The following is a 13,772-nucleotide window of genomic DNA, read 5'->3' as shown; positions in this document are numbered from 1 at the left end:
GGCATTTTGCAACTGCTAGCCCAAGTAAACGAATAGTGCTTGTGCTAGAAGTTTGCATGTGCTGCACATTGAAAACACAGAGTATTCTTTTTCAGAAAGAACTGGACTTACACTGCTAGCCTTAGTCCCAGTCTAACAACACAGGTGTTGAAAGCACCAGCCCCATCCTGAGCTGTGCTCAAGTCATCCATCTCCTGTTCAAGGAAAAGTGTTATTTCTGATTTTTTTTCTGGCTTCATACCTGTCTGTTAAAGCAGGGGCAGCAGCACATGGGAGTGTGTTTCCCCTTCACTGTTGGCAACCTGTTCCAGAAGTGTTTTGTTATGATCTATAGGTCCATCGTCAGCGACAGCCTCCTTGCAGCCTTGTCCTTGGCAGAAGCCTACATGACCCTGTGTCTTTTGACTTGATGAGAGTAAAAACCTGTGTCAAACTTTGTGGTTTCTCTAAGCTCAAGTTCCACATAAATTTAATGCCATATCAATGATAAATGGAAAGATAAATAATTATCCTGATCTAGCTGGTTTTATTTTCCACTCTCCTGCTTTTAAAAGACTCTCACTGATGTTCTGTGCAGAAACAGGGCAGTAATTTTTGGTGTAGGATGCTTTTAGCCCTCTAGCTCTGTTACTTTTGTGCTGCCAAGGCTCATTCACCCTCATAGTTCTCTTCTGCTATCATGTGGCTCTGCTGCTCCCTGCTCTTCCACAGGAGCAAGCACCAGCCTGATGCCTTCCCACAGTGCTGCTGAAAGAGCTGCCATCTGATTTACTTACTGATTAGTCTCTCTTGAGCAAAAGGTTAAAGGAGAAAAGGTGGTTAATGACAAAGCAGTTAACTGCAGAGACCCACAACCCTTCCGGGCTAGGACATGGCAGGGAGAAGAGCAGCCCTCTTCCTTCTCATGCCTCCTCCCATCCTGCTCCCACCCAAGCATCCCCATGGATGAAACCCTGAAGCTCAACATCTCACTGCTTCCCCATGTCTCGCTGAGATTTGCTGTTCACTCAGCTGGAGACTCCAGCCTTGGTTTCTCCATAGAGAAGTCTCTTTGCTAATCACAAATAACAGCCTTTAGCATAAGGGCATAAAAACCTGCCTGTGCATTTCCTTGGCTAACTTGCAGTCTGTGCACCACATGGCCAATGGCATGGTCTGATCCCCTGCTGCCAGCAAGCAGCAACCAGGCTCCCCTCTACTTCCTTACACTCCAGTACTTCCAAATCAAATTAAGAGAGCAAATGCAGGCAGCCCCAAGGAAAACGATTGCTGGACTATCAAAAAGCAGCCGAAGTGATGCAAATCTGCCACGCAGTTAGCAGAAATAACAGCAAATTCCAGCTGTTATGACCAGGACTGCAAAGGAGTTTCCCCTCCAGACATGTACTTGAGCTTGGCTTGTGAGTAAACCCTCGTGGGCTGGGTTGGGGATGTCTATGCTTTCGATGTGTGCAGAGATGCGAGTCACATTACCCATTGTGTGCCCTCAAACATTTTCAGGTCCAGTGATCTCCCTGAATCTTCTTGTCCAAAACACCCAGTGAATGACAGGTCGCTATGGCTCCACACAACAGGTCCCCAGGGCAGAGGAGTGCTGGATGGGAACTTATGGATTTTCTGAAACCTGACTAAAAGCAGAAGACTGGTGGGACTGCTTATAAGAAGTATGCAGACACAGAAGCCCTCAGCTAGTGCATACAGGTGCTGCTTTGCTGCATTCAGTGGAGCTGAGCCCAATAACTGCAAGCAACATGCTGTCCTACCCATCCTAATTAACAGGTTGGATGCATTCACTAGGCCAAAAAGTACCCAATAATTAACTGGCACAAGTTCAACTTGATGTGAAGTAACTGAGACAGCAAAACACTCAGAGGAGCTGGCACAGGCATAGGAGTCCTGCTTTTTGGTATTAGGGAAGACACTATTGGAGAAGAAACAACTTGTAGCAGGGATTTCAAAGAACTCCTCTTGAATTACATCAAGGCACACTCAAAGATTCACACCCCAATTTCTTTCTGTGCAAAGCCTTGAGGTTTATTCCCTCCTTGGCCCCACCACACAGACTGAACACTTGTGAGGCTGAGCAGGGTGAAGGCTCTACAGTTTCATCATGGAAATTATTTCTCAGAGTACTGTCTTCTCGCACAGATGTTTTTCCCCCTCTAAGAAACTGACTGGCTGACAAGCTGTGTCTGCCAGACCACAACGCAGCCCACTACTATTTAGGCTGGTGCCCTAAGGAGAAATTTAAATGGATTTTATTTACCTTTGATCACCACTAGCATCCCCTGTTACTAACACAGGCACAGTGAAATGCATCTGGAAGCGAGCAGCGTGACAGCAAGCAGCTCTGTTAAACAGAACAACAAATCCAGGACCTGTTGTCCCTCTGGGCCATCCAAGTCTGTTCTGTTTCCAGCAAATTATACCTTGTTCTCAGCTTGGTCATAATTGGCTTATTAATTAATTAATACATGAGAGACACCATGAAACTGCTAAACACCACATAAAACCAACGAACATTTATATCTTATTAAATATACAATAGGATATTTTGTAAGTTGAATGAAATTCCCTTACTGTTCTTGCCTCGCAGTATTCAGCTTAGCTGACAGCTAGTCTTATAACATGTTTAAAAATGGGAACATTTAAGAAAGAGTAATTATGCAAATAGGCTAACGAGATCAATGCAGACAGCAATAGCTCCTCCTTGCGTTTTGGCAAGCCCCCAGCACTGGTTCCCAGCTGGGTGCAGATTGGACATGGCTGCAAAGACAGACTTATATTTTGATATCTTGCAGAGGTTTTTTTTTTATTACATTAATTTATTCTGATACATGGATCTAGTTTTGTTCTGCTGCTCATGTGAGCAGATGCTACCTGCAAGGCTACCTTGGTGGAAATCATGCCAGCACTACCATGAGCTGTCTGCCTTCGGTGGGCTCCGAGCCTGTTCAACATGCACCTATTCAGTGTGGCCTCCCTGCTGCACTGGAGGGGGGGCAAGAAGAGGCTGTCCTCCGTACTTGCAGTTTGGTCCCACTGGAAGAGTATTTCATTGGTTGACACTTATTAATTTCTTCTCATTAATTTGGATCAGATAGTAATTTTCTCTGTCCTTTGAGGAAGCATTGGGAACATGATTTTTCTCCTCTCGTGATGAATTCATCCTTTCATTCATTATGGCATGATTATCTCTAGTGTTGAAGTATCTGATATATTAACAGGTACTAATGAAACCTGGGAGTTGATATGGGGTGTGTGATTTGTCCTGGCCACTGCAAAAGATTATTATGTTGAGTTTGGCATAACATGCACTACAGAGCTGAAGTCTGTTATTGTATTACAGTAATATGAAATAATAGTATAATTCTGGATATAGTCAAGTTTAATGTTTACACAGTTGTTATTTCTTGAGGATTTCAATGGTCTTTGGGTTTGGAATTGAGATGGAGCCTGCCATGGGTTTGAGGGAGTTCCTAAAGTCACCTGAGCTTTGCGAGTCTCATCTGTGGTCTCACGGATTTTTTTTTCATGGCATTTACAGAAGGTAGGTGAGATTTGACAGGCACCAAAGTCAGCAACACTTAATTTCAACAGAAGGAGCACTGTCCTAACATCTAAATGATGAAAGGTTTATTGACCAGATTAGGAATATTTATTGAAATGTGCTGAGAATGACATAATTGAAAAGCTCTGTGCATATTCTCCAAATCCCTTCAGGGTAGTTAAAAGCATGAATGCTGCTGCTGACTTCTGCTTGCCCTGAATTAGCAGCGACCTTTACAGTAATGCCTGCCACAGCAGCACCCAGATGCTCTCCTCAGAGGGAAGGAGCTGAGCAGGGAGCAGGGACACCCATTGCTCTCTGCCTCCCCAGATGTACCCAAACATCTCTTGCTGCATGCTGTTTGCAGTCTCTCCATATGCTAAGCAACTGTCTCCCTCCTAACTAGACATTTGGGCAGTACATTCACACTGGAGACTAGTTCTTGCTAAATGAAAGCCTTCCTTACCGGCTTCCCTCAGAAGGGATGACACCCCACAGGTTCAGTCTATCTACTGTCAGCATGTCCATCTAAATTTAAATAAATATCTAGTTACCCTGCTATCTTCCACCCCTTCCTCCTGGCACATCCCCAGAGGTCCTTCCCCAGCTCCCAGACAGGGTAAGGAAATCCTTGCACCACAGGTTGACCCTGCTCCATGGGCACTTGTAGAGGATTTTTCCCTGGGGTTAGATCAGGGTAGATGTGGTGGAAAAAAATTATCCCATGTTCCTAGCTGTCCCCAGCATCTTTCAGTGTCCCAGGAAGCACCTTACTTTGTCAAAGCAAACGAGGTTGATCTGCCCACAGATATTAATCCTCTGAGGGCTGGTACAGAAAATCTTTTTCTTCAGCCTCCTTTGGGCATAAACAGTGCCTGTTGTCAAGGCAGCAGGGATAGCGGGAGGCACAGCCACAGTGAGGAGGAGGAGGGCCATAGCCACCACTCCCGCCACTAGCTTCTGCAAACAATGAGAGCAACAGGGGCGGTGGTGGGGAACAGCCTCCCTTCCCTGCTACCCTCACTCTCAGGGGGTCTGACCCTCCTGCCCAGGAACAACGCACCCTGAGATCTGCCCCTGGAGATGACAGATTTATTCTGCTTTGTTCTGTCCATCTCCCTTCCCTCTCTCCCCTCCTCCCCCCTTTTTGAATTACAGAACTGAACAATATTCCAAGGGTCTTGAGCAACTGAAGGCTCAGTGCTCTCACCTGCAGCACGGATGTATCCCTCATACTTACTTTGTGGGCTACATAAAAAAACATATTAGTGTATGAGCATTTTCACTTTCTACTCCTGACAGTACGTTAATCCTACGTGTTTTTAATGTGGATAAGAAATGAGTATTACACAATGGCAGTGTACAAAAGCCCAAGAAAACTGTGAATTATCCAAGCCACAGTTTTTCCACCTCCTGCTGCAAACTTTTCTAATAAATAGTAAATAATTTTCTGTCAGAATAGATAGACACATCTCCCTGACAGACAGTCTGTACAGGGTGTTAGCATTTCAAACTCCAGGGTTGCACCTGTGAGCATCCCTTCATTCACAATGCAGCTTCCATCAATCAGGACAGCATCACATGGGAGAGAGCTTTTTTCCATCTAAAAGAAACATGTATCCAGGGTCTAAGTAACAAGACTCCAGCTCTTTGCAACCTGTGGAAAAATACAAAAATTAACTTCACTTGTGCACAAGTTCTGTGCAATTAAAAAAGTCTCAAGGCACACATCATCACTAAACTGCTACACTGCATGATTTAAGGCCAGCACTTCTTAGAAATAACACTAACTGGAAAGCAACAGCACAAAGATCAGCCCTTGTCTAAACACCTCCCTCCAAGTGGTTGTCTTTGGTTTTATTTGCTTAAGTGTCCATAAAACATTCTGACCAAGAAAACCTACCCAAGGCCTTTACATCGCCCATCACTCTAGCAATTTCCCCTCTCAACACCTTTGGGAGACAAAAATAGTTATAACCCCTACTTTACAGGTAAGGAACTGAGACAGCGGAAAGAAAGCGCATACCTCGGTGGGACCCATATTTCTAGACTCCTTGAAAATCGCTCATAAGCTCTTGACAAGACTGTTCAAGTAGCCTATAGCAGAGCAGGGAAGCAGGTCTTCAACGGCCAGAGTTGTTATCTAGCTGCCTGTTTGTGAAATTAAATTTTCCAAGCCATTTTCAATTCTTAACACAAATTAATAGTTTCACCTGTATCATCACAGATAGAACAGATACAGATGGTAACGATACAGCTGCATCATTACCACACCACATAGGCTGTGCCCACACTTCTCACTGCCCTGCCCGGCTCACCTCCCTCTGCCCTATTCTCCCTGCAGCTCGCCCTTCATATTTCAGTCATAGAAATCAACAGGAGCTGTGAAATTCCACATACATTTCAACATGTTAGTTAATTATACAGGCTGGTGAGGAAGATGAGATGCAGATGACTCACCTTCACTCTTCGTGCAGACTGTAACATGGACTTTGTTATGTTCCTCAATGAGGTCGTGCAGCTGGTAGACTGCTGTTGATGGGAAAGCAATTGCAGTGTTGAAACACCAATACTCAAGTGAAGCAGTAGGTTATAATGCAGTGATCATGCTAACGTCACAGAAACTGAACTCTGCTGAGTTATCCTGGGGAGGTTTCACATTGCTTGTTAGAAATCAGGTTGCAAGTTCATCGAGTTAACCTAGAACGAACTGCTGTGGGAACACGGACCTAATTTTCTGTTTGCTTCCAATTCATGCTGCTCTATCTCCCTTGAACTTCAAGGGGCTATTCCTGCTTCATGCCAGAGTAAGTCTCTTTAGCTGCAACATTGCTATCTGCACTCCCTTCGTAGAGGGTTTCTTTGTGCTCAACAGTTTTATGCTTGCTAGGAGGCTATCTATCAACAGGACAACCAAGTTGTAAAGACTATTGTTACAAAACTGCCATTGCAAGAAGAAAAACAGAAATTCTAATTTAGCTGGGTGTCTGCACTTTGCCAGTTTTTGCAATCTAATTCAGACAATTATATATCCTGATATAACGATGATGTCAACTGTCATTGCAAGGCCATTAGAGAGAATGCCTTATCTTGATTTAAAAGTTGCAATTGCAAAAAACTGATCCCCGAGTGTGGATTTCTTCATTAGCATTCTTCATGTGAAGACGTCAAGCCAGTTTGAAGAATATCCAGAGGCCCCAAACATTTTAATTCTTCCTGCCAAAATTATCAGTCACACAATAAAACTGACCTTGCCAAAGAAAACTGAACGGACCTTATCTGTTCTTCGTGCTCTGCAATACCAGGACGTGACACCAACGCTGTGTACAAAGTACAAAGGTGCACTCAGAAACGCAAGTGCTTGTTCAACATAGGAGTGCTAGTCATCCTACAGATGTTAGTCACAGATACAAAAAAAAAAAAAAAGGTGACATGTAGCCAACACACCTGTGCTGGCACAAGCCCCAGCTATTCACAAAGCCCTCGCTGAGATCAGTATGAGGCAGCAATAAAAGCATGCCCTTGGCAGGGCAGCGGGTGCACAGGAGTGCCTAGTCAGCACAGCACACCGGTGAGCACATACAGCCCAAAGCCCCATGGTCTAGGGCATATGCAGGGAATGTGCTGTGTGCCTCTACCAGCCCAGGGAAAAGCAGGGTAGATCTGAACAAAAGCCAGGTCTTGGAAGGGCAAATTATTGCCTCCTCCTGGGCAGCACTTCACAGAGCAGTTTGCTATACCACCTTCTCGAGGAACCTTTCTAAAGGCCGAAGTTGCACTTCCCCAGTAATTCAGTGCAGGAACAATGATTTTAGCAGTGTATTGGGAGGCAATGTGAGCTGTGCCTGGCTTTGAAGGAGAATAGGAGCATGACGGTCAGGTCAGTGCACCCCACAGCCGTTGTCCCTTCACCCTGCCACCCACCACCTCTAATCACATCACACTGTCTGCAAGAAGTGTAATTCTCAGTGCTGTCCTCTAACACTTGTATTTTTCTTGAATATAACAAAACATTTACTGGAACCCAAGAATCCCCAGTTCATTTCTGCTTTTAAATCTTGACAATGCAGAGGAATGTGATACCTACAAATCCAGACCTGAGAGACTAAAACATTGCCTGACAGAATCCTATGCCTATAACTCTTCCCCATCTGTACTTTCATTCACATAGTTTATCTTTTTCCCCCTATCATATCCTTTCTTCCTGTGACTTTTGCCTTCCCTGTGTATGTAAAGTGGGCTCAGAAATAGAAGAAACATTTTCCCTGCTCCAGGTGAGAGTGTTCTGCGTTTCCAGCCAGAAGCACCAGGAAGCTTGTCTGGCTGCATGAGGATACTTGGTGGCAGGCAAATATTGCATAAGGCTCAGCTCAACCTATTTGCCTTTGTCACAGAGACTGAAGGTTTCAGGTTTATCACAGGTGAATGCTTCTGTCAAATAGTGAATGAGCTGAGACTTTCAGAAAATGCTTCCAAGCAGCTGCATCCGTGACAGAAGTTTGAACAAATTTGATAAATAAAAAGTCATGCTTCTTTCTGCTGTTAAGACCTGCTATCTAGCAAACCTTAAGAGAAGTGAATCCTCCTGAAATTACAGTAGGAACCAGACTCATTGATATAGTCCACCTTCATAAAGTCTTACAAAGACCAGGTATCAGACTTCATACATCTTTAACTCTTGGGAAGTTCAAGACCCCCAGGTATGACCCTTTTAACTCTGACAGAAAAAAATCCATAGTAATACAGCCTAATACACAGTAATAAAATGTAACCAGAAAGAGCATATAAATAGCTACTTGTGTCTGTGGTAGATGAAATTACTAGCAGAGTGCAGGATGGGGAGCTGGCAAGCTGCTCAGCAGACTCACCTGTCTGAGGTCAGACACAGTTAAGCCAACAGAAATGATTGACAATATTATGATGGCCACTGGATATTCAGTGTAGCTTCGGTTCAGCCACAGCATGAGGGTGAAGGCTTGGAACATCTAGAAGGGGCTTAAAATTTGAAAACACAAATCTAGTGCCTGTCAGGGGATGTGCATAACACACATCAGGAGAGACTGAGTGTGGGAAGAGGTGAGAACATTTCATTACAGCGTCCAGGAGTCTTAAACACCAGTTTGAAGGGCTGTTTTGCTATCCCAAGGCAGCATTCTTTCATGGCTGTTTTAGAGTGTTAATAGCCTGCAGCTCTAAACTTACCAGCTTACACGTAGTTTGTGGTGTTTGTAATTAAAAGCTGTTGCTAAGCAGTTACTATGCAGCAGCATCTATGCTGGCAACTTTAAGTCAGCCTTAAGGGTTTCTAAGTCAGTTGTTTTCCCACGGTAGCCATCTAACAAAGGTGACCTTAATATTTCTGAGTATTTCTACTAATTGCTACACAGGAGATACTAGCCAAATATGGAAAAAAAGACCAAATTACAGTAAGTATCTTTAATACTTTGTGATTTAAGAAAGTCACTATGAATATGATATTTGGAAAAAGAAAGATGGCAAATAACTACTAAGGGTATGTGGGGCCATTAGTAATCAATCTTAGACTACAACTAAAATGAAGGCTTGATTTCCTTGTACTGCCATATTTTTGGCTACTCTACATTCCATCAGTCTTATAACATTCATCGTCACTCACTTTTATGTGTTATGTTAAAACAGGCAACAAGCTCTACTGAAGTCTGGGAATATAATTTTGATTATTGTGGTATCTCGCTAACAACAAAAGAATTCGATGAAGTGTTTCAGAGATTTGCCCACCTCTTGGCTTGTCTGACAGAGTGACAGACTTCTTTGCAGACCTGGTATAACTAAAATAGCCACTGAAAGAGCTTTCTGCATAACGATTGGAACTGAAATGAATTATTCATATGACAAATTTGGTCCCTCCATGAAAATTTAATACTTTCCTTGACATTCAGTAGGACAAAGAGACAGACACTAAATCAGGATGCTAGCCTTCGGCCACTGAGGCTGTATCTGGACTGAAATACCACAAGCTTATGAGGACCAGTCTGCCTCCGGGCACCACCATTAATATTTCAAACATGAAGCTTCAGCCTTGGATGGAAGTGCAAAGTTCAAATTAAATAAACTTTTTAGAGTGCTAGACTGGAGTTCTCTTCAAAACCATCTCCAGGTGGCACTGAAAAGTTGGTAACATCAAATCCAACTAATTTCAGGAGCCCTGGAGCTTTTCACATATTTTGTAGGGTTTCAAACAAACTCTGCTTAAAGTTTGGACACGTGCTAGCTTAGAGTCCCAGCCTTCATAGCTCTTTTCCATTTTAAAGACAATCATGTAGCATCCATAATCCACTAAAGTGAATACAGATGACATGACAGTATCCTGTACGAAAAGCCTCTACTTAAAGGTTGGCAAAAATTTATGTCCAGCATTTCCATACACAAACTCAGCAAGTAACCATCCATGCATGTCTCTTACCTACAAGATGTTTTTGTTTTGTCCTCTGTAGAGGAAGGACGGTCTTGTGGTGCATCCTTATTTATGCAGGAAAGAATTGTCTTGCACCTATGTCACAAGAGAAAAGGAAGTTACTAGATGGACAAGACAATTATAAAATAGGGATTATGCAAATGTTTTCCTCCATTATAAAGCACACTCCCAATTTACACTGCTGTTGAGGCCACAAGCAAGCTTGTACAAGGTTTTGTACCACCTTTTGACTATTAAAACAAGGCTATTAAAGAGGAACATATGTGCCTTAGTTGTACCAATAAAATTTTCACTGCAGATCATTATCAAGAGCCTACATGAAAGGACAGAGTTATTGATGTGGCTACGGTCAGTCCTAGCAGTTGCAGAAAGCACAAGCAGTCCAGGTGCATGTTACTGCTCAGTCACAAGGCAAGATGTCCCAGCTCATGGAACGTGTTCTCTTGGGAATAAGGGCCTACAGCAGAGAAGGACATCTGTACCCCTCCACTGCTTCTCTCCAAGAAGGGACAGAATCATCATGCGGGAAACATTTAGCTGTTATAAGTATGCAGCACCAAGCATCCTCTTAAGCTTCATATTCTTCCCTGTAAACTTCTGCCAGCAATGTGTGCTAATAACCATAAAAGAGGCTGACCAACTCTCTTCCATGGCTTATGCCTATGAAGTATCAATCACCTCATCCCAGTGTGCCCTGGTAAAGTCTACAAAACCCTTCAAACCTGTCCCACCAAGTGCTAGTCTGACTTACTGACCTCTTTAAAGAGTAACTTCCAAATAGGATGATTTTCAACTCTGATGGCATTAGGGCCACACAACAGCTGCCTGTAGGAAAGTAGAGAAGTTCCCCACGTACAGCTTAGTCATGTAGGGTAAGCCTTCACATGGAAAACTGTGTGCCCAAATAACATTAATGCTTATGTAAAAAAGTAAGTCTTGGGGGCACCATATGGCTGAGCAGGACAAATAAACCTGTCAGGAAGCTATCATATCCAACAGGACTTCACACAGTAGCAGATTTTTACTGTTTCGTTGCTGAAAAGATTGACAGTTTGCTGCTAAACCCTGTGATGAGCTTCCCAGAGGGCTTTTAAGGAGACGATGGCAAATGCAGTCAGTCACAGCTTGCTGTGCCCTGAATGCCAGGTGAAACAAGTGGTGTTTTCCTCAGACTTAGCCTGGTATCACCAAGATGATGAGCTCAGAGTGTAAGGGATAATGATTTTGCACCTTTCCAAATGTCACCCATGCAGTTTGCACTGCCTTGCTACTAAGGTGAGTAGGAAGAAGCTCACATGAATTTGAAAGGAAGAATTAATAAGTCACACTGTCACAATTAGCTCATACGCCTACTTATATGTAGACCGTACCTGATCTTCCCTGATCGTATTCTTCCCTTGTGAGATCAGCTCTAAACTTGTGGTGTATGTTGTGACGTGCGTTGCTGTCTTCTAGTGATCTAGGATAACAGGAGAAAGTTCAGACAAGGGAGTCCCCTACCATAAAGGGTTTTGTAACAGGCTGCTGACACACACGCAGATTTCTTGAATTCTTTTACAGAAAAGTCCCAAATATAACAGATTTTCTGTACCTGGATACATCTCATCTGCAAGACCAAATCGCAAAAATTCCATTTCCCATTCAAGGGAAAAACCATCTCACTGTTACAGAAATCCTTCCGCATATTTTAGGTGAAAACTCGAGCTTATGTAAGCAGGATTTGCAGGAAAGTGCTGGCAGAGCACCCTTGGGATCCTCCAGGTGCCTTGACTCTTATTTTCACCCACCTCCTCCCTGCAATCTTTCTTCTCCATTTTATAGATGACTTACCTTTAACTGTGGGTTCATTACAGCTCTGTTTACAACAGAGTCTTTATCAGCTACAAGACAACCATCTGACTTACTACCAACAGGTAGTGCCAGTGTGCACAAATCAATCCAGGTCACCGTCTTCCAGTTGTATCTCTAAAACTCATCCTAGAGAAATAGAGCACAGTTTAGTGACAAGTCCAGAATGTTGCCTGTGATAATGTTTCCTGGCTCTGGGAAGTATATATGAGATTCCCAGAGAACTACAGTAATATGGCATCATTGCCATCATAGCAAATTAAAACCATAGTAACAGGGATGTTGGTATCCATGTTTTAGTACCAATCAGTAAAACACTTCAATCACACAATCATCTCCATTCCTTCGGTCCATGCTGCAGAACAATTTCAGAGATTAAACTAAACCAGAAGATGTGCTTCAATAGCTACAGGATGGGTATTCAGTCTATAGGATCAACTAGAGCTAGTCAGAAGTAAAAGCTTTCTGAAACACTTTTAGTGTGGACACTGAGTCCTCGGCACCAGCTACTTTGCACCACAAAACTCCTGTAATGCTGTGTTACCTGCTATACATCCATAGCCAAAAGCAACTCAGCTTTACTGCTATGCATGCATTTGTCAGACTGAATTGTCTTTTGATCAGTTTAGTCTAATGTAACTAGTAACAACTAGTACTGTAACAACAGATTATTCATTTAGTGGTTTGAGTGCATTTATGTTATATCATTTCAATTTTGAATAAGCGTCTTAAGCATTTGCTCTGCTAGAATTCGGTTGGGGTTTAATTTACAGTCATGGAGTCTTAGAATACAACTAATGCCTGAAATCTAGCTCTCTAAAACCCATCTCCTCAGCATTCTTCAATAACTTTAAAGCAGAAAGGCTACTTACAGCCACAACTTCTGAAGATGATCCCTCTGCTGAAGGCAGTTGGCCGCACCCTGTGCACATAAAGGAGAAGAGGCAGGGCTGTTTTACAGAACATGTTTTTGGCAGAGGGCAGATGCTGCAGCCTGTGGATGGGCAGCAGCAATGCCCGAACTCTGGGGCCCAGCCCTCAGAGTAGCTGTACTCTTGTTAGTGTAAACATGGTATTTTACACAGTATTTCAAACTCTGCAGATAAATTGGTTGATCCTCTGAAGCTTGACTCACCCCTGCTGCTCCACTTCCAAAAGTAGAAAGTGTTATTAGCCTGCTACATCATGCAGACAAAAACAGACAGGCTGCCCTATCTGCGAAAACAATAGGTTCTGCAAGTAACAGTGAGACAGGAGGGTTCACCTACTGTTGTTCTGAGCAGAACAAAGCCTGCTTCTTCCAAGCTGCAGCAGATGCAGTTCGCCCACACATCCCACTCTGGCTTCCAGTAAAACAGCAGCAGCAGAGCCCCACAGGACAAGATGTATCCAGCAACGCACAAGGCCTTTCGGCAGCCTTGGGTTTTGTAGCCAAATATGCCCTCTACAGCAAAGAGAAAGCATTCTTTGTCAACAAGTTCATCAGGAAGTCCAAGCTTATTGAAAAGAAAAGCTGGTGACTGAAGCCCTCCCTCATAACCGCTCAAGGTCATTTTTGGAAATGAGAGCTTGATGATTGACACGGCACAGTTAAGAATACAGCAGAGCTGCTGAAAGTAGGATGCTGCTGGGCTGCTGCCGTTGGCGGAGAAGCATTCTCATATCAGCTCTTCCAGGATTAATGAAGAATTAACTCCAGTCTGGAGCTTTTACCATCAAGACTGCAGCTGACCTGCCATGGTAACCCTTCTTTGTCTCCAGCGCTAGCACCAAACAGCCCTGCTTGCCATGGAGGAAGATTCCTCCAAGCAAACTTAGTGCTGACTGCTGAAATCTACCTTGCGCAGGGGCACAGAATCTGCATCAGGGAAAGAAAACTGCCAAGCCCTGAGCAACTCCTCTCAGGTACCAGGTACTGTA

General features: G+C 43.6%; 1 pseudogene; it reads right to left on the bottom strand.

The window, feature by feature from the left end:
• Window positions 1–13,772, bottom strand: part of LOC142059558 (putative cation-transporting ATPase 13A5) — a 33,865-nt pseudogene that overhangs the window by 15,620 nt on the left and 4,473 nt on the right.

This window comes from Phalacrocorax aristotelis, chromosome 7 (genome assembly GCF_949628215.1).
Source record: "Phalacrocorax aristotelis chromosome 7, bGulAri2.1, whole genome shotgun sequence".
Taxonomy (NCBI): domain Eukaryota; kingdom Metazoa; phylum Chordata; class Aves; order Suliformes; family Phalacrocoracidae; genus Phalacrocorax; species Phalacrocorax aristotelis.
The sequence above is the reverse complement of the archived record's forward strand: the minus strand, read 5'-3'. Positions and strand labels throughout refer to the sequence as shown.